Below are 24,385 nucleotides of genomic sequence, written 5' to 3' on the forward strand. Positions count from 1 at the left end.
GCTCTTTCTTTCTTGCTCTTTCTATCCATCTTACTCTCTCTTTCCTTCTTGCTCTCTCTTTCCTTCTTGCTCTCTCTGTCCTTCTTGCTCTCTCTTTCCTACTTGCTCTTTCTTTCGTAGTTGCTGACTTTCCTTCTTGCTCTTTTTTTCCTTCTTACTATTATTTTCCTTCTTGCTCTCTTTCATTGTTGTTCTTTCTTTCCTTCTTACTTTTTCTTTCTTAATTGCTCTTTCTTTCCTTCTTGCTCTCTTTCCTTCTTGCTCTCTCTTTCCTTCTTGCTCTTTCTTTCTTGCTCTTTCTTGCTCTTTCTTACATTCTTTCTCTTTCTTTCTTGCTCTTTCTTTCTTGCTCTTTCTATCTTGCTCTTTCTTTCCTTCTTGCTCTTTCCTTCCTTCTTGCTCTTTCTTTCCTTTTTGCTCTGTCTTTCCTTCTTGCTCTCTTTTTCCTTCTTGCTCTCCATTTTCTTCTTGCTCTTTCTTTCTTACTTGCTCTCTCGTTCCTACTTGCTCTCTCTTTCCTACTTGCTCTCTCTTTTCTTCTTGCTCTTTTTTTCCTTCTTGCTATTTCTTTCTTGCTCTTTCTTTCTTGCTCTTTCTTTTTTTGTTGTTCCTTCTTTCCTTCTTGCTCTTTCTTTCCTTCTTGCTTTCTTTCCTTATTGCTCTTTTTTCCTTCTTACTCTTTCTTTCTTGCTCTTTCTTTCCTTCTTGCTCTCTATTTCTGTCTTGCTCTCTCTTTCTTTCTTGCTCTTTCTTGCTCTTTCTTACTTTCTTGCTATTTCTTTCTTGCTCTCTTTCTTTCTTGCTTTCTTTCTTTCTTGCTCTTTTTTCTTTCTTGCTCTCTTTCTTTCTTGCTCTTTCTATCTTTCTTGCTCTTTCTTTCTTTTTTTTTTTCTAGCTCTTACTTTCTTGCTCTTTCTTTCTTGCTCTTTCATTCTTGCTCTCTTTCTTGTTCTTTCTTTCTTTTTTTGCTCTTTCTTTCCTTCTTGCACTTTATTTCTTGCTCTTTCTTTCCTTCTTGCTCGCTCTTTACTTCCTGTTTTCTCTTACTGTCTTGCGCTCTGTTTCTTGCTCTTTCTTGCGCTTTCTTTCTTTCTTCCTCTTTCTTGCTCTTTCTTTCTTGCTCTTTCTTTTTTGCTCTCTTTCTTTCCTGCTCTTTATTTCTTGCTCTTTCTTTCTTTCTTGCTCTCTTTCTTTCTTGCTCTTCCTTTTTTTCTTGCCCCCTTTTTTTCTTGCCCTCTTTCTTGCTTGCTCTTTCTTGCTTGCTCTTTCTTTCTTGCTCTTTCTTTCTTGCTCTTTCTTTCTTGCTCTTTCTATCCATCTTGCTCTCTCTTTCCTTCTTGCTCTCTCTTTCCTTCTTGCTCTCTCTGTCCTTCTTGCTCTCTCTTTCCTACTTGCTCTTTCTTTCGTAGTTGCTCTCTTTCCTTCTTGCTCTTTTTTTCCTTCTTGCTATTTCTTTCCTTCTTGCTCTCTTTCATTATTGTTCTTCCTTTCCTTCTTACTTTTTCTTTCTTTCTTAATTGCTCATTCTTTCCTTCTTGCTCTCTTTCCTTCTTGCTCTCTCTTTCCTTCTTGCTCTTTCTTTCTTGCTCTTTCTTGCTCTTTCTTACATTCTTTCTCTTTCTTTCTTGCTCTTTCTTTCTTGCTCTCTTTCTTTCATGCTCTTTCTATTTTGCTCTTTTTTCTCTCTTGCTCTTTCTTGCTCTTTCTTTCTTGTTCTTTCATTCTTGCGCTCTCTTTCTTGCTCTTTCTTTCTTTCTTGCTCTTTCTTTCTGTCTTGCTCTCTCTTTCTTGCTCTTTCTTTCTTTTTTGCTCTCTTTCTTTCTTTCTTTCTTTCTTTCTTGCTCTTTTTTCTTTCTTGCTTTCTGTCTTTCTTGCTCTTTCTTCCTTTCTTGCTCTTTCTTTCTTTTTTTATTTCTAGCTCTTACTTTCTTGATCTTTCTTTCTTGCTCTTTCATTCTTCCTCTCTCTTTCTTGTTCTTTCTTTCTTTTTTTGCTCTTTCTTTCCTTCTTGCACTTTTTTTCTTGCTCTTTCTTTCCTTCTTGCTCTCTCTTTACTTCTTGTTCTCTCTTACTTTTTTACACTCTCTTTCTTGCTCTTTCTTTCTTGCGCTTTCTTTCTTTTTTCCTCTTTCTTCTCTTTCTTGCTCCCTTTCTTTCTTGCTCTCTTTCTTTCTTGCTCTTTCTTTCTTGCTTGCTCTTTCTTTCTTGCTTGCTCTTTCTTGCTCTTTCTTTCTTGCTCTTTCTTTCTTGTTTTTTCTTTTTTGCTCTCTTTCATTCTCTTTCTTTCTTGCTCTTTTTTCTTGCTCCTTCTTTCTTTCTTGCTCTCTTTCTTTCTTGCTCTTTCATTCTTGCTCTTTCCTTCTTGCTCTTCCTTTCTTGCTCTTTCCTTCTTGCTCTTCCTTTCTTGCTCTTTCCTTCTTGCTCTTCCTTTCTTGCTCTTTCTTTCTTTCTTGCCCTTTCTTTCTTGCTCTTTCCTTCTTGCTCTCTCTTTCTGTCTTGCTCTCTTTTTCTATCTTGCTCTCTCTTTCTTTCTTGCTCCTTCTATCTTGCTCTTTCTTTCTTGCTTTCTTTCTCTCTTTCTTGCTCTTTCTTTCTTTCTCGCTCTTTCTTTCTTTTTTTCTTTCTTGCTCTTACTTTCTTGCTCTTTCTTTCTTTATCTTCCTTTCTTGCTCTTTCTTTCTTGCTCTTTCTTCTTGCTCGTTCATTCTTGCTCTTTCATTCTTGCTCTTTCTTTCTTGATCTTTCTTTCTTTCAGTTTTTGCTCTTTCTTTCCTTCTTGCTTTCTCTTTCCTTCTTGCTCTCTCTTTGTCTTGTCTCTCTTTCTTTCTTGCACTCTCTTTCTTTCTTGCTCTTTCTATCTTGCTGTTTCTTTCTTGCTTTCTTTCTCTCTTTCTTGCTCTTTCTTTCTTTCTCGCTCTTTCTTTTTTTTCTTTCTTGCTCTTACTTTCTTGCTCTTTCTTTCCTGCTCTTTCTTTATTGCTCTTTTATTCTTGCTCTCTCTTTCTTGTTCTTTCTTTCCTTCTTGCTCTCTCTTTCCTTCTTGTTCTCTCTTACTGTCTTGCACTCTTTTTCTTGCTCTTTCTTTCTTGCGCTTTCTTTCTTGCTCTTTCTTTCTTTCTTGCTCTCTTTCTTTCTTGCTCTTTCTTTCTTGCTTGCTCTTTCTTTCTTGCTCTTTCTTTCTTGCTACTTCTTTTTTTCTTGCTCTTTCTTTCTTGCTCTTTCTTTCCTTTTTGCTCTTTCTTTCCTTCTTGCTCTCTCTTTCCTTCTTGCTCTCTATTTCCTTCTTACTCTCTCTTTCCTACTTGCTCTTTCTTTCCTAGTTGCTCTCTCTTTCCTTCTTGCTCTTTTTTCCTTCTTGCTATTCCTTTCTTTCTTGCTCTTTCTTTCTTGCTCTTTCTTTTTTTCTTGTTCCTTCTTTCCTTCTTGCTCTTTCTTTCCTTCTTGCTCTTTCTCTATTGCTCTTTCTTTCCTTCTTACTCTTTCTTTCTTTCTTGCTCTTTCTTTCCTTCTTGCTCTCTTTCCTTCTTGCTCTTTCTTTCCTTCTTGCTCTCTATGTCTGTCTTGCTCTCTTTCTGTTTTGCTCTTTCTTGCTCTTTCTTGCTCTTTCTTTCTTGCTCTTTCTTTCTTGCTCTTTCATTCTTGCTCTCTCTTTCTCGCTCTTTCTTTCTTTCTTGCTCTTTCTTACCTTCTTGCTCTTTCTTTCCTTCTTGCTCTCTCTTTCTGTCTTGCTCTCTCTTTCTTGCTCTTTCTTTCGTTTTCTTTCTTTTTTGCTCTTTCTTTCTTGCTCTTTCTTTCTTTCTTGCTCTTTCTTTCTTTCTTGCTCTTTCTTTCTTGCTCTCTTTCTTTCTTGCTCTTTCTTTCTTGCTCTTTCATTCTTGCTCTCTCTTTCTCGCTCTTTCTTTCTTTCTTGCTCTTTCTTACCTTCTTGCTCTTTCTTTCCTTCTTCCTCTCTCTTTCTGTCTTGCTCTCTCTTTCTTGCTCTTTCTTTCGTTTTCTTTCTTTTTTGCTCTTTCTTTCTTGCTCTTTCTTTCTTTCTTGCTCTTTCTTTCTTTCTTGCTCTTTCTTTCTTGCTCTCATTCTTTCTTGCTCTTTCTTTCTTGCTCTCTTTCTTTCTTGCTCTTTCTTTCTTGCTCTTTCCTTCTTGCTCTTCCTTTCTTGCTCTCTTTCTTTCTTGCTCTTTCTTTCTTGCTCTTTTTTCTTTCTTGCTTTTTCTTGCTCTTTCTTTCTTGTTCTTTCATTCTTGCTCTCTCTTTCTTGCTCTTTCTTTCTTTCTTGCTCTTTCTTTCTGTCTTGCTCTCTCTCTCTTGCTCTTTCCTTCCTTCTTGCTCTTTCCTTCCTTCTTGCTCTGTCTTTCCTTCTTGCTCTCTTTGTCCTTCTTGCTCTCCATTTCCTTCTTGCTCTTTCTTTCTTACTTGCTCTCTCGTTCCTACTTGCTCTCTCTTTCCTACTTGCTCTCTGTTTTCTTCTTGCTCTTTTTTCCTTCTTGCTATTTCTTTCTTGCTCTTTCTTTCTTGCTCTTTCTTTTTTTGTTGTTCCTTCTTTCCTTCTTGCTCTTTCTTTCCTTCTTGCTCTCTTTCCTTATTGCTCTTTCTTTCCTTCTTACTCTTTCTTTCTTTCTTGCTCTTTCTTTCCTTCTTGCTCTCTCTTTCCTTCTTGCTCTCTCTTTCCTTCTTGCTCTCTATTTCTGTCTTGCTCTCTCTTTCTTTCTTGCTCTTTCTTGCTCTTTCTTGCTCTTTCTTACTTTCTTGCTATTTCTTTCTTGCTCTCTTTCTTTCTTGCTTTCTTTCTTTCTTGCTCTCTTTCTTTCTTGCTCTTTGTTGCTCTTTCTTACATTCTTTCTCTTTCTTTCTTTCTCTTTCTTTCTTGCTCTCTTTCTTTCTTGCTCTTTCTTTCTTGCTCTTTTTTCTTTCTTGCTCTTTCTTGCTCTTTCTTTCATGTTCTTTCATTCTTGCTCTCTCTTTCTTGCTCTTTCTTTCTTGCTCTTTCTTTCTGTCTTGCTCTCTCTTTCTTGCTCTTTCTTTCTTTCTTGCTCTTTCTTTCTTGCTCTTTCTATCTTGCTCTTTCTTTCCTTCTTGCTCTTTCCTTCCTTCTTGCTCTTTCCTTCCTTTTTGCTCTGTCTTTCCTTCTTGCTCTCTTTTTCCTTCTTGCTCTCCATTTCCTTCTTACTCTTTCTTTCTTGCTCTTTCTTTCCTTCTTGCTCTCTCTTTCCGTCTTGCTCTCTCTTTCCTTCTTGCTCTCTATTTCTGTCTTGCTCTCTCTTTCTTTCTTGCTCTTTCTTGCTCTTTCTTACTTTCTTGCTATTTCTTTCTTGCTCTCTTTCTTTCTTGCTTTCTTTCTTTCTTGCTCTTTTTTCTTTCTTGCTCTCTTTCTTTCTTGCTCTTTCTATCTTTCTTGCTCTTTCTTTCTTTTTTTCTTTCTAGCTCTTACTTTCTTGCTCTTTCTTTCTTGCTCTTTCATTCTTGCTCTCTTTCTTGTTCTTTCTTTCTTTTTTTACTCTTTCTTTCCTTCTTGCACTTTCTTTCTTGCTCTTTCTTTCCTTTTTGATCGCTCTTTACTTCCTGTTCTCTCTTACTGTCTTGCGCTCTGTTTCTTGCTCTTTCTTGCACTTTCTTTCTTTCTTCCTCTTTCTTTCTTGCTCTCTTTCTTTCCTGCTCTTTCTTGCTCTTTCTTTCTTTCTTGCTCTCTTTCTTTCTTGCTCTTCCTTTTTTTCTTGCCCCCTTTTTTTCTTGCTCTCTTTCTTTCTTGCACTTTCTTTCTTTATTGCTCTTTCTTTCTTGCTCTTTCTTTCTTGCTTTTTTTTTCTTGCTTGCTCGTTCTTGCTAGCTCTTTCTTTCTTTCTCTTTCTTTATTGCTCTTTCTTTCCTTCTTGCTCTTTCTTTCCTTCTTTCTCTCTCTTTCCTTCTTTCTCTCTCTTTGCTTCTTGCTCTCTCTGTCCATCTTGCTCTCTCTTTCCTACTTCCTCTTTCTTTTGTAGTTGCTCTATTTCCTTCTTGCTCTTTTTTTCCTTCTTGCTATTTCTTTCTTGCTCTTTGTTGCTCTTTCTTACATTCTTTCTCTTTCTTTCTTGCTCTTTCTTTCTTGCTCTCTTTCTTTCTTGCTCTTTCTTTCTTGGTCTTTTTTCTTTCTTGCTCTTTCTTGCTCTTTCTTTCTTGTTCTTTCATTCTTGCTCTCTCTTTCTTGCTCTTTCTTTCTTTCTTGCTCTTTCTTTCTGTCTTGCTCTCTCTTTCTTGCTCTTTCTTTCTTTCTTGCTCTTTCTTTCTTGCTCTTTCTTTCTTGCTCTTTCTTTCCTTCTTGCTCTTTCCTTCCTTCTTGCTCTTTCCTTCCTTCTTGCTCTGTCTTTCCTTCTTGCTCTCTTTGTCCTTCTTGCTCTCCATTTCCTTCTTGCTCTTTCTTTCTTACTTGCTCTCTCTTTCCTACTTGCTCTCTCTTTTCTTCTTGCTCTTTTTTTCCTTCTTGCTATTTCTTTCTTGCTCTTTCTTTCTTGCTCTTTCTTTTTTTGTTGTTCCTTCTTTCCTTCTTGCTCTTTCTTTCCTTCTTGCTATCTTTCCTTATTGCTCTTTCTTTCCTTCTTACTCTTTCTTTCTTTCTTGCTCTTCCTTTCCTTCTTGCTCTCTCTTTCCTTCTTGCTCTCTCTTTCCTTCTTGCTCTCTATTTCTGTCTTGTTCTCTCTTTCTTTCTTGCTCTTTCTTGCTCTTTCTTGCTCTTTCTTACTTTCTTGCTATTTCTTTCTTGCTCTCTTTCTTTCTTGCTTTCTTTCTTTCTTGCTCATTTTTCTTTCTTGCTCTCTTTCTTTCTTGCTCTTTGTTGCTCTTTTTTACATTCTTTCTCTTTCTTTCTTGCTCTTTATTTCTTTTTTGCTCTCTTTCTTTCTTGCTCTTTCTTTCTTGCTCTTTTTTCTTTCTTGCTCTTTCTTGCTCTTTCTTTCTTGTTCTTTCATTCTTGCTCTCTCTTTCTTGCTCTTTCTTTCTTTCTTGCTCTTTCTTTCTGTCTTGCTCTCTCTTTCTTGCTCTTTCTTTCTTTCTTGCTCTTTCTTGCTCTTTCTATCTTGCTCTTTCTTTCCTTCTTGCTTTTTCCTTCCTTCTTGCTCTTTCCTTCCTTTTTGCTCTGTCTTTCCTCCTTGCTCTCTTTTTCCTTCTTGCTCTCCATTTCCTTCTTGCTCTTTCTTTCTTACTTGCTCTCTCGTTCCTACTTGCTCTCTCTTTCCTACTTGCTCTCTCTTTTCTTCTTGCTCTTTTTTTCCTTCTTGCTATTTCTTTCTTGCTCTTTCTTTCTTGCTCTTTCTTTTTTTGTTGTTCCTTCTTTCCTTCTTGCTCTTTCTTTCCTTCTTGCTCTCTTTCCTTACTGCTCTTTTTTTCCTTCTTACTCTTTCTTTCTTGCTCTTTCTTTCCTTCTTGCTCTCTCTTTCCTTCTTGCTCTCTCTTTCCTTCTTGCTCTCTATTTCTGTCTTGCTCTCTCTTTCTTTCTTGCTCTTTCTTGCTCTTTCTTGCTCTTTCTTACTTTCTTGCTATTTCTTTCTTGCTCTCTTTCTTTCTTGCTCGTTTTTCTTTCTTGCTCTCTTTCTTTCTTGCTCTTTCTATCTTTCTTGCTCTTTCTTTTTTTCTTTCTAGCTCTTACTTTCTTGCTCTTTCTTTCTTGCTCTTTCATTCTTGCTCTCATTCTTGTTCTTTCTTTCTTTTTTTGCTCTTTCTTTCCTTCTTGCACTTTCTTTCTTGCTCTTTCTTTCCTTTTTGCTCGCTCTTTACTTCCTGTTCTCTCTTACTGTCTTGCGCTCTGTTTCTTGCTCTTTCTTGCGCTTTCTTTCTTTCTTTCTCTTTCTTTCTTGCTCTTTCTTTTTTCTTGCTCTTTCTTTCTTGCTCTCTTTCTTTCCTGCTCTTTCTTTCTTGCTCTTTCTTTCTTTCTTGCTCTTTCTTTCTTGCTCTTCCTTTTTTTCTTGCCCCCTTTTTTTCTTGCCCTCTTTCTTTCTTGCTCTTTCTTTCTTGCTCTTTCTTTCTTGCTTGCTCTTTCTTGCTTGCTCTTTCTTTCTTGCTCTTTCTTTCTTGCTCTTTCTATCCATCTTACTCTCTCTTTCCTTCTTGCTCTCTCTTTCCTTCTTGCTCTCTCTGTCCTTCTTGCTCTCTCTTTCCTACTTGCTCTTTCTTTCGTAGTTGCTGACTTTCCTTCTTGCTCTTTTTTTCCTTCTTACTATTTCTTTCCTTCTTGCTCTCTTTCATTGTTGTTCTTTCTTTCCTTCTTACTTTTTCTTTCTTTCTTAATTGCTCTTTCTTTCCTTCTTTCTCTCTTTCCTTCTTGCTCTCTCTTTCCTTCTTGCTCTTTCTTTCTTGCTCTTTCTTGCTCTTTCTTACATTCTTTCTCTTTCTTTCTTGCTCTTTCTTTCTTGCTCTCTTTCTTTCATGCTCTTTCTTTCTTGCTTTTTTTTCTTTCTTGCTCTTTCTTGCTCTTTCTTTCTTGTTCTTTCATTCTTGCTCTCTCTTTCTTGCTCTTTCTTTCTTTCTTGCTCTTTCTTTCTGTCTTGCTCTCTCTTTCTTGCTCTTTCTTTATTTCTTGCTCTTTCTTTCTTGCTCTTTCTTTCTTGCTCTTTCTTTCCTTCTTGCTCTTTCCTTCCTTCTTGCTCTTTCCTTCCTTCTTGCTCTGTCTTTCCTTCTTGCTCTCTTTGTCCTTCTTGCTCTCCATTTCCTTCTTGCTCTTTCTTTCTTACTTGCTCTCTCTTTCCTACTTGCTCTCTCTTTTCTTCTTGCTCTTTTTTTCCTTCTTGCTATTTCTTTCTTGCTCTTTCTTTCTTGCTCTTTCTTTTTTTGTTGTTCCTTCTTTCCTTCTTGCTCTTTCTTTCCTTCTTGCTATCTTTCCTTATTGCGCTTTCTTTTCTTCTTACTCTTTCTTTCTTTCTTGCTCTTTCTTTCCTTCTTGCTCTCTCTTTCCTTCTTGCTCTCTCTTTCCTTCTTGCTCTCTATTTCTGTCTTGTTCTCTCTTTCTTTCTTGCTCTTTCTTGCTCTTTCTTGCTCTTTCTTACTTTCTTGCTATTTCTTTCTTGCTCTCTTTCTTTCTTGCTTTCTTTCTTTCTTGCTCATTTTTCTTTCTTGCTCTCTTTCTTTCTTGCTCTTTGTTGCTCTTTCTTACATTCTTTCTCTTTCTTTCTTGCTCTTTATTTCTTTTTTGCTCTCTTTCTTTCTTGCTCTTTCTTTCTTGCTCTTTTTCCTTTCTTGCTCTTTCTTGCTCTTTCTTTCTTGTTCTTTCATTCTTGCTCTCTCTTTCTTGCTCTTTCTTTCTTTCTTGCTCTTTCTTTCTGTCTTGCTCTCTCTTTCTTGCTCTTTCTTTCTTTCTTGCTCTTTCTTGCTCTTTCTATCTTGCTCTTTCTTTCCTTCTTGCTTTTTCCTTCCTTCTTGCTCTTTCCTTCCTTTTTGCTCTGTCTTTCCTTCTTGCTCTCTTTTTCCTTCTTGCTCTCCATTTCCTTCTTGCTCTTTCTTTCTTACTTGCTCTCTCGTTCCTACTTGCTCTCTCTTTCCTACTTGCTCTCTCTTTTCTTCTTGCTCTTTTTTTCCTTCTTGCTATTTCTTTCTTGCTCTTTCTTTCTTGCTCTTTCTTTTTTTGTTGTTCCTTCTTTCCTTCTTGCTCTTTCTTTCCTTCTTGCTCTCTTTCCTTATTGCTCTTTTTTTCCTTCTTACTCTTTCTTTCTTGCTCTTTCTTTCCTTCTTGCTCTCTCTTTCCTTCTTGCTCTCTCTTTCCTTCTTGCTCTCTATTTCTGTCTTGCTCTCTCTTTCTTTCTTGCTCTTTCTTGCTCTTTCTTGCTCTTTCTTACTTTCTTGCTATTTCTTTCTTGCTCTCTTTCTTTCTTGCTCGTTTTTCTTTCTTGCTCTCTTTCTTTCTTGCTCTTTCTATCTTTCTTGCTCTTTCTTTTTTTCTTTCTAGCTCTTACTTTCTTGCTCTTTCTTTCTTGCTCTTTCATTCTTGCTCTCATTCTTGTTCTTTCTTTCTTTTTTTGCTCTTTCTTTCCTTCTTGCACTTTCTTTCTTGCTCTTTCTTTCCTTTTTGCTCGCTCTTTACTTCCTGTTCTCTCTTACTGTCTTGCGCTCTGTTTCTTGCTATTTCTTGCGCTTTCTTTCTTTCTTTCTCTTTCTTTCTTGCTCTTTCTTTTTTCTTGCTCTTTCTTTCTTGCTCTCTTTCTTTCCTGCTCTTTCTTTCTTGCTCTTTCTTTCTTTCTTGCTCTTTCTTTCTTGCTCTTCCTTTTTTTCTTGCCCCCTTTTTTTCTTGCCCTCTTTCTTTCTTGCTCTTTCTTTCTTGCTCTTTCTTTCTTGCTTGCTCTTTCTTGCTTGCTCTTTCTTTCTTGCTCTTTCTTTCTTGCTCTTTCTATCCATCTTACTCTCTCTTTCCTTCTTGCTCTCTCTTTCCTTCTTGCTCTCTCTGTCCTTCTTGCTCTCTCTTTCCTACTTGCTCTTTCTTTCGTAGTTGCTGACTTTCCTTCTTGCTCTTTTTTTCCTTCTTACTATTTCTTTCCTTCTTGCTCTCTTTCATTGTTGTTCTTTCTTTCCTTCTTACTTTTTCTTTCTTAATTGCTCTTTCTTTCCTTCTTGCTCTCTTTCCTTCTTGCTCTCTCTTTCCTTCTTGCTCTTTCTTTCTTGCTCTTTCTTGCTCTTTCTTACATTCTTTCTCTTTCTTTCTTGCTCTTTCTTTCTTGCTCTCTTTCTTTCATGCTCTTTCTTTCTTGCTTTTTTTTCTTTCTTGCTCTTTCTTGCTCTTTCTTTCTTGTTCTTTCATTCTTGCGCTCTCTTTCTTGCTCTTTCTTTCTTGCTCTTTCTTTCTGTCTTGCTCTCTCTTTCTTGCTTTTTCTTTCTTGCGTTTTCTTTCTTTCTTGCTCTTTCTTGCTCTTTCGTTCTGTCTTGCTCTCTCTTTCTTGCTCTTTCTTTCTTTCTTGCTCTTTCTTTCTTGCTCTTTCTATCTTGCTCTTTCTTTCCTTCTTGCTCTTTCCTTCCTTCTTGCTCTTTCCTTCCTTTTTGCTCTGTCTTTCCTTCTTGCTCTCTTTTTCCTTCTTGCTCTCCATTTCCTTCTTGCTCTTTCTTTCTTACTTGCTGTCTCGTTCCTACTTGCTCTCTCTTTCCTACTTGCTCTCTCTTTTCTTCTTGCTCTTTTTTTCCTTCTTGCTATTTCTTTCTTGCTCTTTCTTTCTTGCTCTTTCTTTTTTTGTTGTTCCTTCTTTCCTTCTTGCTCTTTCTTTCCTTCTTGCTCTCTTTCCTTATTGCTCTTTCTTTCCTTCTTGCTCTCTCTTTCCTTCTTGCTCTCTCTTTCCTTCTTGCTCTCTATTTCTGTCTTGCTCTCTCTTTCTTTTTTGCTCTTTCTTGCTCTTTCTTACTTTCTTGCTATTTCTTTCTTGCTCTCTTTCTTTCTTGCTTTCTTTCTTGCTCTTTTTTCTTTCTTGCTCTCTTTCTTTCTTGCTCTTTGTTGCTCTTTCTTACATTCTTTCTCTTTTTTTCTTGCTCTTTCTTTCTTTCTTGCTCTCTTTCTTTCTTGCTCTTTCTTTCTTGCTCTTTTTTCTTTCTTGCTCTTTCTTGCTCTTTCTTTCTTGTTCTTTCATTCTTGCTCTCTCTTTCTTGCTCTTTCTTTCTTTCTTGCTCTTTCTTTCTGTCTTGCTCTCTCTTTCTTGCTCTTTCTTTCTTTCTTGCTCTTTCTTGCTCTTTCTATCTTGCTCTTTCTTTCCTTCTTGCTTTTTCCTTCCTTCTTGCTCTTTCCTTCCTTTTTGCTCTGTCTTTCCTTCTTGCTCTCTTTTTCCTTCTTGCTCTCCATTTCCTTCTTGCTCTTTCTTTCTTACTTGCTCTCTCGTTCCTACTTGCTCTCTCTTTCCTACTTGCTCTCTCTTTTCTTCTTGCTCTTTTTTTCCTTCTTGCTATTTCTTTCTTGCTCTTTCTTTCTTGCTCTTTCTTTTTTTGTTGTTCCTTCTTTCCTTCTTGCTCTTTCTTTCCTTCTTGCTCTCTTTCCTTATTGCTCTTTTTTCCTTCTTACTCTTTCTTTCTTGCTCTTTCTTTCCTTCTTGCTCTCTCTTTCCTTCTTGCGCTCTCTTTCCTTCTTGCTCTCTATTTCTGTCTTGCTCTCTCTTTCTTTCTTGCTCTTTCTTGCTCTTTCTTGCTCTTTCTTACTTTCTTGCTATTTCTTTCTTGCTCTCTTTCTTTCTTGCTCGTTTTTCTTTCTTGCTCTCTTTCTTTCTTGCTCTTTCTATCTTTCTTGCTCTTTCTTTCTTTTTTTCTTTCTAGCTCTTACTTTCTTGCTCTTTCTTTCTTGCTCTTTCATTCTTGCTCTCATTCTTGTTCTTTCTTTCTTTTTTTGCTCTTTCTTTCCTTCTTGCACTTTCTTTCTTGCTCTTTCTTTCCTTTTTGCTCGCTCTTTACTTCCTGTTCTCTCTTACTGTCTTGCGCTATGTTTCTTGCTCTTTCTTGCGCTTTCTTTCTTTCTTCCTCTTTCTTTCTTGCTCTTTCTTTTTTTCTTGCTCTTTCTTTCTTGCTCTCTTTCTTTCCTGCTCTTTCTTTCTTGCTCTTTCTTTCTTTCTTGCTCTCTTTCTTTCTTGCTCTTCCTTTTTTTCTTGCCCCCTTTTTTTCTTGCCCTCTTTCTTTCTTGCTCTTTCTTTCTTGCTCTTTCTTTCTTGCTTGCTCTTTCTTGCTTGCTCTTTCTTTCTTGCTCTTTCTTTCTTGCTCTTTCTATCCATCTTACTCTCTCTTTCCTTCTTGCTCTCTCTTTCCTTCTTGCTCTCTCTGTCCTTCTTGCTCTCTCTTTCCTACTTGCTCTTTCTTTCGTAGTTGCTGACTTTCCTTCTTGCTCTTTTTTTCCTTCTTACTATTTCTTTCCTTCTTGCTCTCTTTCATTGTTGTTCTTTCTTTCCTTCTTACTTTTTCTTTCTTTCTTAATTGCTCTTTCTTTCCTTCTTGCTCTCTTTCCTTCTTGCCCTCTCTTTCCTTCTTGCTCTTTCTTTCTTGCTCTTTCTTGCTCTTTCTTACATTCTTTCTCTTTCTTTCTTGCTCTTTCTTTCTTGCTCTCTTTCTTTCATGCTCTTTCTTTCTTGCTTTTTTTTCTTTCTTGCTCTTTCTTGCTCTTTCTTTCTTGTTCTTTCATTCTTGCGCTCTCTTTCTTGCTCTTTCTTTCTTGCTCTTTCTTTCTGTCTTGCTCTCTCTTTCTTGCTTTTTCTTTCTTGCGTTTTCTTTCTTTCTTGCTCTTTCTTTCTTGCTTTTTCTTTCCTTCTTGCTCTTTCCTTCCTTCTTGCTCTGTCTTTCCTTCTTGCTCTTTTTTTCCTTCTTGCTCTTTCTTTCTTACTTGCTCTCTCTTTCCTACTTGCTCTCTCTTTCCTACTTGCTCTCTCTTTTCTTCTTGCTCTTTTTTTCCTTCTTGCTATTTCTTTCATGCTCTTTCTTTCTTGCTCTTTCTTTCTTGCTTTTTCTTTCCTTCTTGCTCTTTCCTTCCTTCTTGCTCTGTCTTTCCTTCTTGCTCTTTCTTTCCTTCTTACTCTTTCTTTCTTTCTTTCTCTTTCTTTCCTTCTTGCTCTCTTTCCTTCTTTCTCTCTCTTTCCTTCTTGCTCTCTATTTCTGTCTTGCTCTCTCTTTCTGTTTTGCTCTTTCTTTCTTGCTCTTTCTTTCTTGCTCTTTCTTTCTTGCTTGCTCTTTCTTTCTTTCATTCTCTTTCTTTCTTGCTCTTTCTTTCTTGCTCTTTCTTTCTTTCTTGCTCTCTATTTCTGTCTTGCTCTCTCTTTCTGTTTTGCTCTTTCCTTCTTGCTCTTCCTTTCTTGCTCTTTCCTTCTTGCTCTTCCTTTCTTGCTCTTTCCTTCTTGCTCTTCCTTTCTTGCTCTTTCTTTCTTGCTCTTTTTTTCTTTCTTGCTCTTTCTTTCTTTCTTTTTTGCTCTTTCATTCTTACTCTTTCTTTCTTTCTTGCTCTTTCCTTCTTGCTCTCTCTTTCTGTCTTGCTCTCTCTTTCTTTCTTGCTCTCTCTTTCTTTCTTGCTCCTTCTTTTTTTTCTTGCTCTTTCTTTCTTGCTCTTTCATTCTTTTTTTCTTTCTTGCTCTTTCTTTCTTTCTCTTTCTTTCTTGCTCTTTCTTTCTTGCTCTTTCTTTCTTTTTTTTTCTTGCTCTCTTTCACTCTCTTTCTTTCTTGCTCTTTCTTTCTTGCTCATTCATTCTTGCTCTTTCTTTTTTTCTTGCTCTTTCTTTACTTCTTGCTCTTTCTTTCCTTCTTGCTCTTTCTTTCCTTCTTGCTCTCTCTTTCCTTCTTGCTCTCTCTTTCCTTCTTGCTCTCTTTCCTTCTTGCTGTCTCTTTCCTACTTGTTCTTTCTTTCGTAGTTGCTCTTTCCTTCTTGCTCTTTTTTTCCTTCTTGCTATTTCTTTCCTTCTTGCTCTTTCTTTACTTCTTGCTCTCTTTCATTATTGTTCTTTCTTTCCTTCTTACTCTTTCTTTCTTTCTTTCTTAATTGCTCTTTCTTTCCTTCGTGCTCTCTCTTTTTTTCTTGCTCTTTCTTTCTTGCTCTTTCTTGCTCTTTCTTACATTCTTGCTCTTTCTTTCTTGCTCTTTCTTTCTTTCTTGATCTCTTTCTTTCTTGCTCTTTCGTTGTTGCTCTTTTTTCTTTCTTGCTCTTTCTTGCTCTTTCTTTCTTGTTCTTTCATTCTTGCTCTCTCTTTCTTGCTCTTTCATTCTTTCTTGCTCTTTCTTTCTGTCTTGCTCTCTCTTTCTTTCTTTCTTGCTTTTTCTTTCTTGCTCTTTCTTTCTTGCTCTTTCTTTCCTTCTTGCTCTTTCCTTCCTTCTTGCTCTTTCCTTCCTTCTTGCTCTGTCTTTCCTTCTTGCTCTCTTTGTCCTTCTTGCTCTCCATTTCCTTCTTGCTCTTTCTTTCTTACTTGCTCTCTCTTTCCTACTTGCTCTCTCTTTCCTACTTGCTCTCTCTTTTTTTCCTTCTTGCTATTTCTTTCTTGCTCTTTCTTTTTTTGTTGTTCCTTCTTTCCTTCTTGCTGTTTCTTTCCTTCCTGCTATCTTTCCTTATTGCTCTTTCTTTCCTTCTTACTCTTTCTTTCTATCTTGCTCTTTCTTTCCTTCTTGCTCTCTCTTTCCTTCTTGCTCTCTCTTTCCTTCTTGCTCTCTTTCCTTCTTGCTCTCTCTTTCCTACTTGCACTTTCTTTCGTAGTTGCTTTTTCCTTCTTGCTCTTTTTTCCTTCTTGCTATTTCTTTCCTTCTTGCTCTTTCTTTACTTCTTGCTCTCTTTCATTATTGTTCTTTCTTTCCTTCTTACTCTTTCTTTCTTTCTTTCTTAATTGCTCTTTCTTTCCTTCTTGCTCTCTTTCCTTCTTGCTCTCTCTTTCCTTCTTGCTCTTTCTTTCTTGCTCTTTCTTGCTCTTTCTTACATTCTTGCTCTTTCTTTCTTGCTCTTTCTTTCTTTCTTGATCTCTTTCTTTCTTGCTCTTTCGTTCTTGCTCTTTTTTCTTTCTTGCTCTTTCTTGCTCTTTCTTTCTTGTTCTTTCATTCTTGCTCTCTCTTTCTTGCTCTTTCTTTCTTTCTTGCTCTTTCTTTCTGTCTTGCTCTCTCTTTCTTTCTTTCTTGCTCTTTCTTTCTTGCTCTTTCTTTCTTGCTCTTTCTTTCCTTCTTGCTCTTTCCTTCCTTCTTGCTCTTTCCTTCCTTCTTGCTCTGTCTTTCCTTCTTGCTCTCTTTGTCCTTCTTGCTCTCCATTTCCTTCTTGCTCGTTCTTTCTTACTTGCTCTCTCTTTCCTACTTGCTCTCTCTTTCCTACTTGCTCTCTCTTTTTTTCCTTCTTGCTATTTCTTTCTTGCTCTTTCTTTCTTGCTCCTTCTTTTTTTGTTGTTCCTTCTTTCCTTCTTGCTGTTTCTTTCCTTCCTGCTATCTTTCCTTATTGCTCTTTCTTTCCCTCTTAGTCTTTCTTTCTATCTTGCTCTTTCTTTCCTTCTTGCTCTCTCTTTCCTTCTTGCTCTCTCTTTCCTTCTTGCTCTCTTTCCTTCTTGCTCTCTCTTTCCTACTTGCACTTTCTTTCGTAGTTGCTTTTTCCTTCTTGCTCTTTTTTTCCTTCTTGCTATTTCTTTCCTTCTTGCTCTTTCTTTACTTCTTGCTCTCTTTCATTATTGTTCTTTCTTTCCTTCTTACTCTTTCTTTCTTTCTTTCTTAATTGCTCTTTCTTTCCTTCTTGCTCTCTTTCCTTCTTGCTATCTCTTTCCTTCTTGCTCTTTCTTTCTTGCTCTTTCTTGCTCTTTCTTACATTCTTGCTCTTTCTTTCTTGCTCTTTCTTTCTTTCTTGATCTCTTTCTTTCTTGCTCTTTCGTTCGTGCTCTTTTTTCTTTCTTGCTCTTTCTTGCTCTTTCTTTCTTGTTCTTTCATTCTTGCTCTCTCTTTCTTGCTCTTTCTTTCTTTCTTGCTCTTTCTTTCTGTCTTGCTCTCTCTTTCTTGCTCTTTCTTTCTTTCTTGCTCTTTCTTTCTTGCTCTTTTTTTCCTTCTTGCGCTTTCCTTCCATCTTGCTCTTTCCTTCCTGCTTGCTCTGTCTTTCCTTCTTGCTCTCTTTGTCCTTCTTGCTCTCCATTTCCTTCTTGCTCTTTCTTTCTTACTTGCTCTCTCTTTCCTACTTGCTCTCTCTTTCCTACTTGCTCTCTCTTTTCTTCTTGCTCTTTTTTTCCTTCTTGCTATTTCTTTCTTGCTCTTTCTTTCTTGCTCTTTCTTTTTTTGTTGTTCCTTCTTTCCTTCTTACTCTTTCTTTCTATCTTGCTCTTTCTTTCCTTCTTGCTCTCTCTTTCCTTCTTGCTCTCTATTTCTGTCTTGCTCTCTCTTTCTTTCTTGCTCTTTCTTGCTCTTTCTTGCTCTTTCTTACTTTCTTGCTATTTCTTTCTTGCTCTCTTTCTTTCTTGCTTTCTTTCTTTCTTGCTCTTTTTTCTTTCTTGCTCTCTTTCTTTCTTGCTCTTTGTTGCTCTTTCTTACATTCTTTCTCTTTCTTTCTTGCTCTTTCTTTCTTGCTCTCCTTCTTTCTTGCTATTTCTTTCTTGCTCTTTCTTTCTTGGTCTTTCTTTTTTTGTTGTTCCTTCTTTCCTTCTTGCTCTTTCTTTCCTTCTTGCTCTCTTTCCTTATTGCTCTTTTTTCCTTCTTACTCCATCTTTCTTGCTCTTTCTTTCCTTCTTGCTCTCTCTTTCATTCTTGCTCTCTCTTTTCTTCTTGCTCTCTATTTCTGTCTTGCTCTCTCTTTCTTTCTTGCTCTTTCTTGCTCTTTCTTGCTCTTTCTTGCTCTTTCTTACTTTCTTGCTATTTCTTTCTGGCTCTCTTTCTTGCTTTGCTTGCTTGTCTTGCTCTTTCTTTCTTACTTGCTCTCTCTTTACTACTTGCTCTCTCTTTCCTACTTGCTCTCTCTTTTTTTCCTTCTTGCTATTTCTTTCTTGCTCTTTCTTTCTTGCTCTTTCTTTTTTTGTTGTTCCTTCTTTCCTTCTTGCTGTTTCTTTCCTTCCTGCTATCTTTCCTTATTGCTCTTTCTTTCCTTCTTACTCTTTCTTTCTATCTTGCTCTTTCTTTCCTTCTTGCTCTCTCTTTCCTTCTTGCTCTCTCTTTCCTTCTTGCTCTCTTTCCTTCTTGCTCTCTCTTTCCTACTTGCACTTTCTTTCGTAGTTGCTTTTTCCTTCTTGCTCTTTTTTCCTTCTTGCTATTTCTTTCCTTCTTGCTCTTTCTTTACTTATTGCTCTCTTTCATTATTGTTCTTTCTTTCCTTCTTACTCTTTCTTTCTTTCTTAATTGCTCTTTCTTTCCTTCTTGCTCTCTTTCCTTCTTGCTCTCTCTTTCCTTCTTGCTCTTTCTTTCTTGCTCTTTCTTGCTCTTTCTTACATTCTTGCTCTTTCTTTCTTGCTCTTTCTTTCTTTCTTGATCTCTTTCTTTCTTGCTCTTTCGTTCTTGCTCTTTTTTCTTTCTTGCTCTTTCTTGCTCTTTCTTTCTTGTTCTTTCATTCTTGCTCTCTCTTTCTTGCTCTTTCTTTCTTTCTTGCTCTTTCTTTCTGTCTTGCTCTCTCTTTCTTGCTCTTTCTTTCTTTCTTGCTCTTTCTTTCTTGCTCTTTCTTTCCTTCTTGCGCTTTCCTTCCTTCTTGCTCTTTCCTTCCTTCTTGCTCTGTCTTTCCTTCTTGCTCTCTTTGTCCTTCTTGCTCTCCATTTCCTTCTTGCTCTTTCTTTCTTACTTGCTCTCTCTTTCCTACTTGCTTTCTCTTTCCTACTTGCTCTCTCTTTTCTTCTTGCTCTTTTTTTCCTTCTTGCTATTTCTTTCTTGCTCTTTCTTTCTTGCTCTTTCTTTTTTTGTTGTTCCTTCTTTCCTTCTTGCTCTTTCTTTCCTTCTTGCTCTCTTTCCTTATTGCTCTTTTTTCCTTCTTACTCTTTCTTTCTTGCTCTTTCTTTCCTTCTTGCTCTCTCTTTCATTCTTGCTCTCTCTTTCCTTCTTGCTCTCTATTTCTGTCTTGCTCTCTCTTTCTTTCTTGCTCTTTCTTGCTCTTTCTTGCTCTTTCTTACTTTCTTGCTATTTCTTTCTTGCTCTCTTTCTTTCTTGCTTTCTTTCTTGCTCTTTTTTCTTTCTTGCTCTCTTTCTTTCTTGCTCTTTCTTTCTTGCTCTTTTTTCTTTCTTGCTCTTTCTTGCTCTTTTTTCTTGTTCTTTCATTCTTGCGCTCTCTTACTTGCTCTTTCTTTCTTTCTTGCTCTTTCTTTTTGTCTTGCTCTCTCATTCTTGCTCTTTCTTTCTTGCGTTTTCTTTCTTTCTTGCTCTTTCTTGCTCTTTCTTTCTTGCTCTTTCTTTCCTTCTTGCTCTTTCCTTCCTTCTTGCTCTGTCTTTCCTTCTTGCTCTTTTTTTCCTTCTTGCTCTCCATTTCCTTCTTGCTCTTTCTTTCTTACTTGCTCTCTCTTTCCTACTTGCTCTCTCTTTCCTACTTGCTCTCTCTTTTCTTCTGGCTCTTTTTTTCCTTCCTGCTATTTCTTTCATGCTCTTTCTTTCTTGCTCTTTCTTTTTTTGTTGTTCCTTCTTTCCTTCCTGCTCTCTTTCCTTATTGCTCTTTCTTTCCTTCTTACTCTTTCTTTTTTTCTTGCTCTTTCTTTCCTTCTTGCTCTCTTTCCTTCTTTCTCTCTCTTTCCTTCTTGCTCTCTATTTCTGTCTTGCTCTCTCTTTCTGTTTTGCTCTTTCTTTCTTGCTCTTTCTTTCTTGCTCTTTCTTTCTTGCTCTTTCTTTCTTTCTTGCTTTTTCTTTCTTGTTTTTTCTTTTTTGCTCTCTTTCATTCTCTTTCTTTCTTGCTCTTTCTTGCTCTTTCTTTCTTTCTTGCTCTCTATTTCTGTCTTGCTCTCTCTTTCTGTTTTGCTCTTTCCTTCTTGCTCTTCCTTTCTTGCTCTTTCCTTCTTACTCTTCCTTTCTTGCTCTTTCCTTCTTGCTCTTCCTTTCTTGCTCTTTCTTTCTTGCTCTTTCTTTCTTTCTTGCTCTCTCTTTCTTTCTTTTTTGCTCTCTCATTCTTACTCTTTCTTTCTTTCTTGCTCTTTCCTTCTTGCTCTCTCTTTCTGTCTTGCTCTCTCTTTCTTTCTTGCTCTCTCTTTCTTTCTTGCTCCTTCATTTTTTTCTTGCTCTTTCTTTCTTTCTTGCTCTTTCTTTCTTTCTTGCTCTTTCATTCTTTTTTCTTTCTTGCTCTTTCTTTCTTTCTCTTTCATTCTTGCTCTTTCTTTCTTTCTTGCTCTTTCTTTCTTGCTCTTTCTATCTTGCTCTTTCTTTCCTTCTTGCTCTTTCCTTCCTTCTTGCTCTTTCTTTCCTTTTTGCTCTGTCTTTCCTTCTTGCTCTCTTTTTCCTTCTTGCTCTCCATTTTCTTCTTGCTCTTTCTTTCTTACTTGCTCTCTCGTTCCTACTTGCTCTCTCTTTCCTACTTGCTCTCTCTTTTCTTCTTGCTCTTTTTTTCCTTCTTGCTATTTCTTTCTTGCTCTTTCTTTCTTGCTCTTTCTTTTTTTGTTGTTCCTTCTTTCCTTCTTGCTCTTTCTTTCCTTCTTGCTTTCTTTCCTTATTGCTCTTTTTTCCTTCTTACTCTTTCTTTCTTGCTCTTTCTTTCCTTCTTGCTCTCTATTTCTGTCTTGCTCTCTCTTTCTTTCTTGCTCTTTCTTGCTCTTTCTTACTTTCTTGCTATTTCTTTCTTGCTCTCTTTCTTTCTTGCTTTCTTTCTTGCTCTTTTTTCTTTCTTGCTCTCTTCCTTTCTTGCTCTTTCTATCTTTCTTGCTCTTTCTTTCTTTTTTTTTTCTAGCTCTTACTTTCTTGCTCTTTCTTTCTTGCTCTTTCATTCTTGCTCTCTTTCTTGTTCTTTCTTTCTTTTTTTGCTCTTTCTTTCCTTCTTGCACTTTATTTCTTGCTCTTTCTTTCCTTCTTGCTCGCTCTTTACTTCCTGTTTTCTCTTACTGTCTTGCGCTCTGTTTCTTGCTCTTTCTTGCGCTTTCTTTCTTTCTTCCTCTTTCTTTCTTGCTCTTTCTTTCTTGCTCTTTCTTTTTTGCTCTCTTTCTTTCCTGCTCTTTATTTCTTGCTCTTTCTTTCTTTCTTGCTCTCTTTCTTTCTTGCTCTTCCTTTTTTTCTTGCCCCCTTTTTTTCTTGCCCTCTTTCTTGCTTGCTCTTTCTTGCTTGCTCTTTCTTTCTTGCTCTTTCTTTCTTGCTCTTTCTATCCATCTTGCTCTCTCTTTCCTTCTTGCTCTCTCTTTCCTTCTTGCTCTCTCTGTCCTTCTTGCTCTCTCTTTCCTACTTGCTCTTTCTTTCGTAGTTGCTCTCTTTCCTTCTTGCTCTTTTTTTCCTTCTTGCTATTTCTTTCCTTCTTGCTCTCTTTCATTATTGTTCTTCCTTTCCTTCTTACTTTTTCTTTCTTTCTTAATTGCTCATTCTTTCCTTCTTGCTCTCTTTCCTTCTTGCTCTCTCTTTCCTTCTTGCTCTTTCTTTCTTGCTCTTTCTTGCTCTTTCTTACATTCTTTCTCTTTCTTTCTTGCTCTTTCTTTCTTGCTCTCTTTCTTTCATGCTCTTTCTATCTTGCTCTTTTTTTCTCTCTTGCTTTTTCTTGCTCTTTCTTTCTTGTTCTTTCATTCTTGCGCTCTCTTTCTTGCTCTTTCTTTCTTGCTCTTTCTTTCTGTCTTGCTCTCTCTTTCTTGCTCTTTCTTTCTTTTTTGCTCTCTTTCTTTCTTTCTTTCTTGCTCTTTTTTCTTTCTTGCTCTCTGTCTTTCTTGCTCTTTCTTTCTTTTTTTATTTCTAGCTCTTACTTTCTTGATCTTTCTTTCTTGCTCTTTCATTCCTCCTCTCTCTTTCTTGTTCTTTCTTTCTTTTTTTGCTCTTTCTTTCCTTCTTGCACTTTTTTTCTTGCTCCTTCTTTCCTTCTTGCTCTCTCTTTACTTCTTGTTCTCTCTTACTTTTTTGCACTCTCTTTCTTGCTCTTTCTTTCTTGCGCTTTCTTTCTTTTTTCCTCTTTCTTCTCTTTCTTTCTTTCTTGCTCCCTTTCTTTCTTGCTCTCTTTCTTTCTTGCTCTTTCTTTCTTGCTTGCTCTTTCTTTCTTGCTTGCTCTTTCTTGCTCTTTCTTTCTTGCTCTTTCTTTCTTGTTTTTTCTTTTTTGCTCTCTTTCATTCTCTTTCTTTCTTGCTCTTTTTTCTTGCTCTTTCTTTCTTGCTCTCTTTCTTTCTTGCTCTTTCATTCTTGCTCTTTCCTTCTTGCTCTTCCTTTCTTGCTCTTTCCTTCTTGCTCTTCCTTTCTTGCTCTTTCCTTCTTGCTCTTCCTTTCTTGCTCTTTCTTTCTTTCTTGCTCTTTCTTTCTTTCTTTTTTGCTCTTTCTTTCTTGCCCTTTCTTTCTTTCTTGCTCTTTCCTTCTTGCTCTCTCTTTCTATCTTGCTCTCTTTTTCTATCTTGCTCTCTCTTTCTTTCTTGCTCCTTCTTTTTTTTCTTGCTCTTTCTTTCTTGCTTTCTTTCTTGCTCTTTCTTTCTTTCTTGCTCTTTCATTCTTTTTTTCTTTCTTACTCTTTCTTTCTTTCTCTTTCTTTCTTGCTCTTTCTTTCTTGCTCATTCATTCTTGCTCTTTCTTTCTTTCTTTCTTGCGCTTTCTTTCCTTCTTGCTCTTTCTTTCCTTCTTGCTCTCTCTTTCCTTCTTGCTCTCTCTTTCCTTCTTGCTCTCTTTGTCCTTCTTGCTCTCTCTTTCTTACTTGCTCTTTCTTTCGTAGTTGCTCTCTTTCCTTCTTGCTCTTTTTTTCATTCTTGCTATTTCTTTCTTTCTTGCTCTCTTTCATTATTGTTCTTTCTTTCATTCTTACTTTTTCTTTTTTTCTTAATTGCTCTTTCTTTCCTTCTTGCTCTCTTTTCTTCTTGCTCTCTCTTTCCTTCTTGCTCTTTCTTTCTTGCTCTTTCTTGCTCTTTCTTACAATCTTTCTCTTTCTTTCTTGCTCTTTCTTTCTTGCTCTCTTTCTTTCATGCTCTTTCTTTCTTGCTCTTTTTTTTCTTGCTCTTTCTTGCTCTTTCTTTCTTGTTCTTTCATTCTTGCGCTCTCTTTCTTGCTCTTTCTTTCTTTCTTGCTCTTTCTTTCTGTCTTGCTCTCTCTTTCTTGCTCTTTCTTTCTTGCGTTTTCTTTCTTTCTTGCTCTTTCTTGCTCTTTCTTTCTTGCTCTTTCTTTCCTTCTTGCTCTTTCCTTCCTTCTTGCTCTGTCTTTCCTTCTTGCTCTTTTTTTCCTTCTTGCTCTCCATTTCCTTCTTGCTCTTTCTTTCTTACTTGCTCTCTTTTTCCTACTTGCTCTCTCTTTCCTAATTGCTCTCTCTTTTCTTCTTGCTCTTTTTTTCCTTCTTGCTATTTCTTTCATGCTTTTTCTTTCTTGCTCTTTCTTTTTTTGTTGTTCCTTCTTTCCTTCTTGCTCTCTTTCCTTATTGCTCTTTCTTTCCTCCTTACTCTTTCTTTCTTGCTCTTTCTTTCCTTCTTGCTCTCTTTCCTTCTTTCTCTCTCTTTCCTTCTTGCTCTCTATTTCTGTCTTGCTCTCTCTTTCTGTTTTGCTCTTTCTTTCTTGCTCTTTCTTTCTTGCTCTTTCTTTCTTTCTTGCTCTTTCTTTCTTGTTTTTTCTTTTTTGCTCTCTTTCATTCTCTTTCTTTCTTGCTCTTTCTTCCTTGCTCTTTCTTTCTTTCTTGATCTCTATTTCTGTCTTGCTCTCTCTTTCTGTTTTGCTCTTTCCTTCTTGCTCTTCCTTTCTTGCTCTTTCCTTCTTGCTCTTCCTTTCTTGCTCTTTCCTTCTTGTTCTTCCTTTCTTGCTCTTTCTTTCTTGCTCTTTCTTTCTTTCTTGCTCTTTCTTTCTTTCTTTTTTACTCTTTCTTTCTTCCTCTTTCTTTCTTTCTTGCTCTATCCTTCTTGCTCTCTCTTTCTGTCTTGCTCTCTCTTTCTTTCTTGCTCTCTCTTTCTTTCTTGCTCCTTCTTTTTTTTCTTGCTCTTTCTTTCTTGCTTTCTTTCTTGCTCTTTCTTTCTTGCTCTTTCTTTCTTGCTCTTTCATTCTTTTTTTCTTTCTTGCTCTTTCTTTCTTTCTCTTTCTTTCTTTCTCTTTCTTTCTTGCTCTTTCTTTCTTGCTCTTTCTTTCCTTCTTGCTCTTTCTTTCCTTCTTGCTCTTTCTTTCCTTCTTGCTCTCTCTTTCCTTCTTGCTCTCTCTTTCCTTCTTGCTCTCTTTCCTTCTTGCTCTCTCTTTCCTACTTGCTCTTTCTTTCGTAGTTGCTCTTTCCTTCTTGCTCTTTTTTCCTTCTTGCTATTTCTTTCCTTCTTGCTCTTTCTTTACTTCTTGCTCTCTTTCCTTCTTGCTCTCTCTTTCCTTCTTGCTCTTTCTTTCTTGCTCTTTCTTGCTCTTTCTTACATTCTTGCTCTTTCTTTCTTGCTCTTTCTTTTTTTCTTGATATCTTTCTTTCTTGCTCTTTCTTTCTTGCTATTTTTTCTTTCTTGCTCTTTCTTGCTCTTTCTTTCTTGTTCTTTCATTCTTGCTCTCTCTTTCTTGCTCTTTCTTTCTTTCTTGCTCTTTCTTTCTTTCTTGCGTTTTCTTTCTTTTTTGCTCTTTCTTTTTTGCTCTTTCTTTCTTGCTCTTTCCTTCTTGCTCTTTCATTCTTGCTATTTCATTCTTGCTCTCTCTTTCTTGATCTTTCTTTCTTTTTTTGCTCTTTCTTTCATTCTTGCACTTTCTTTCTTGCTCTTTCTTTCCTTCTTGCTCGCTCTTTACTTCTTGTTCTCTCTTACTGTCTTGCGCTCTCTTTCTTGCTCTTTCTTTCTTGCGATTTCTTTCTTGCTCTTTCTTTCTTTCTTGCTCTTTCTTTCTTTCTTGCTCTTTCTTTCTTTCTTGCTATTTCTTTCTTGCTCTTTCTTTCTTGATCTCTTTCTTTCTTGCTCTTCCTTTCATTCTTGCTCTCTTTCTTACTTGCTTTTTCT

The sequence above is a fragment of the Anomaloglossus baeobatrachus genome, chromosome 3 (genome assembly GCF_048569485.1).
Source record: "Anomaloglossus baeobatrachus isolate aAnoBae1 chromosome 3, aAnoBae1.hap1, whole genome shotgun sequence".
In the NCBI taxonomy this organism is placed as follows: Eukaryota; Metazoa; Chordata; class Amphibia; order Anura; family Aromobatidae; genus Anomaloglossus; species Anomaloglossus baeobatrachus.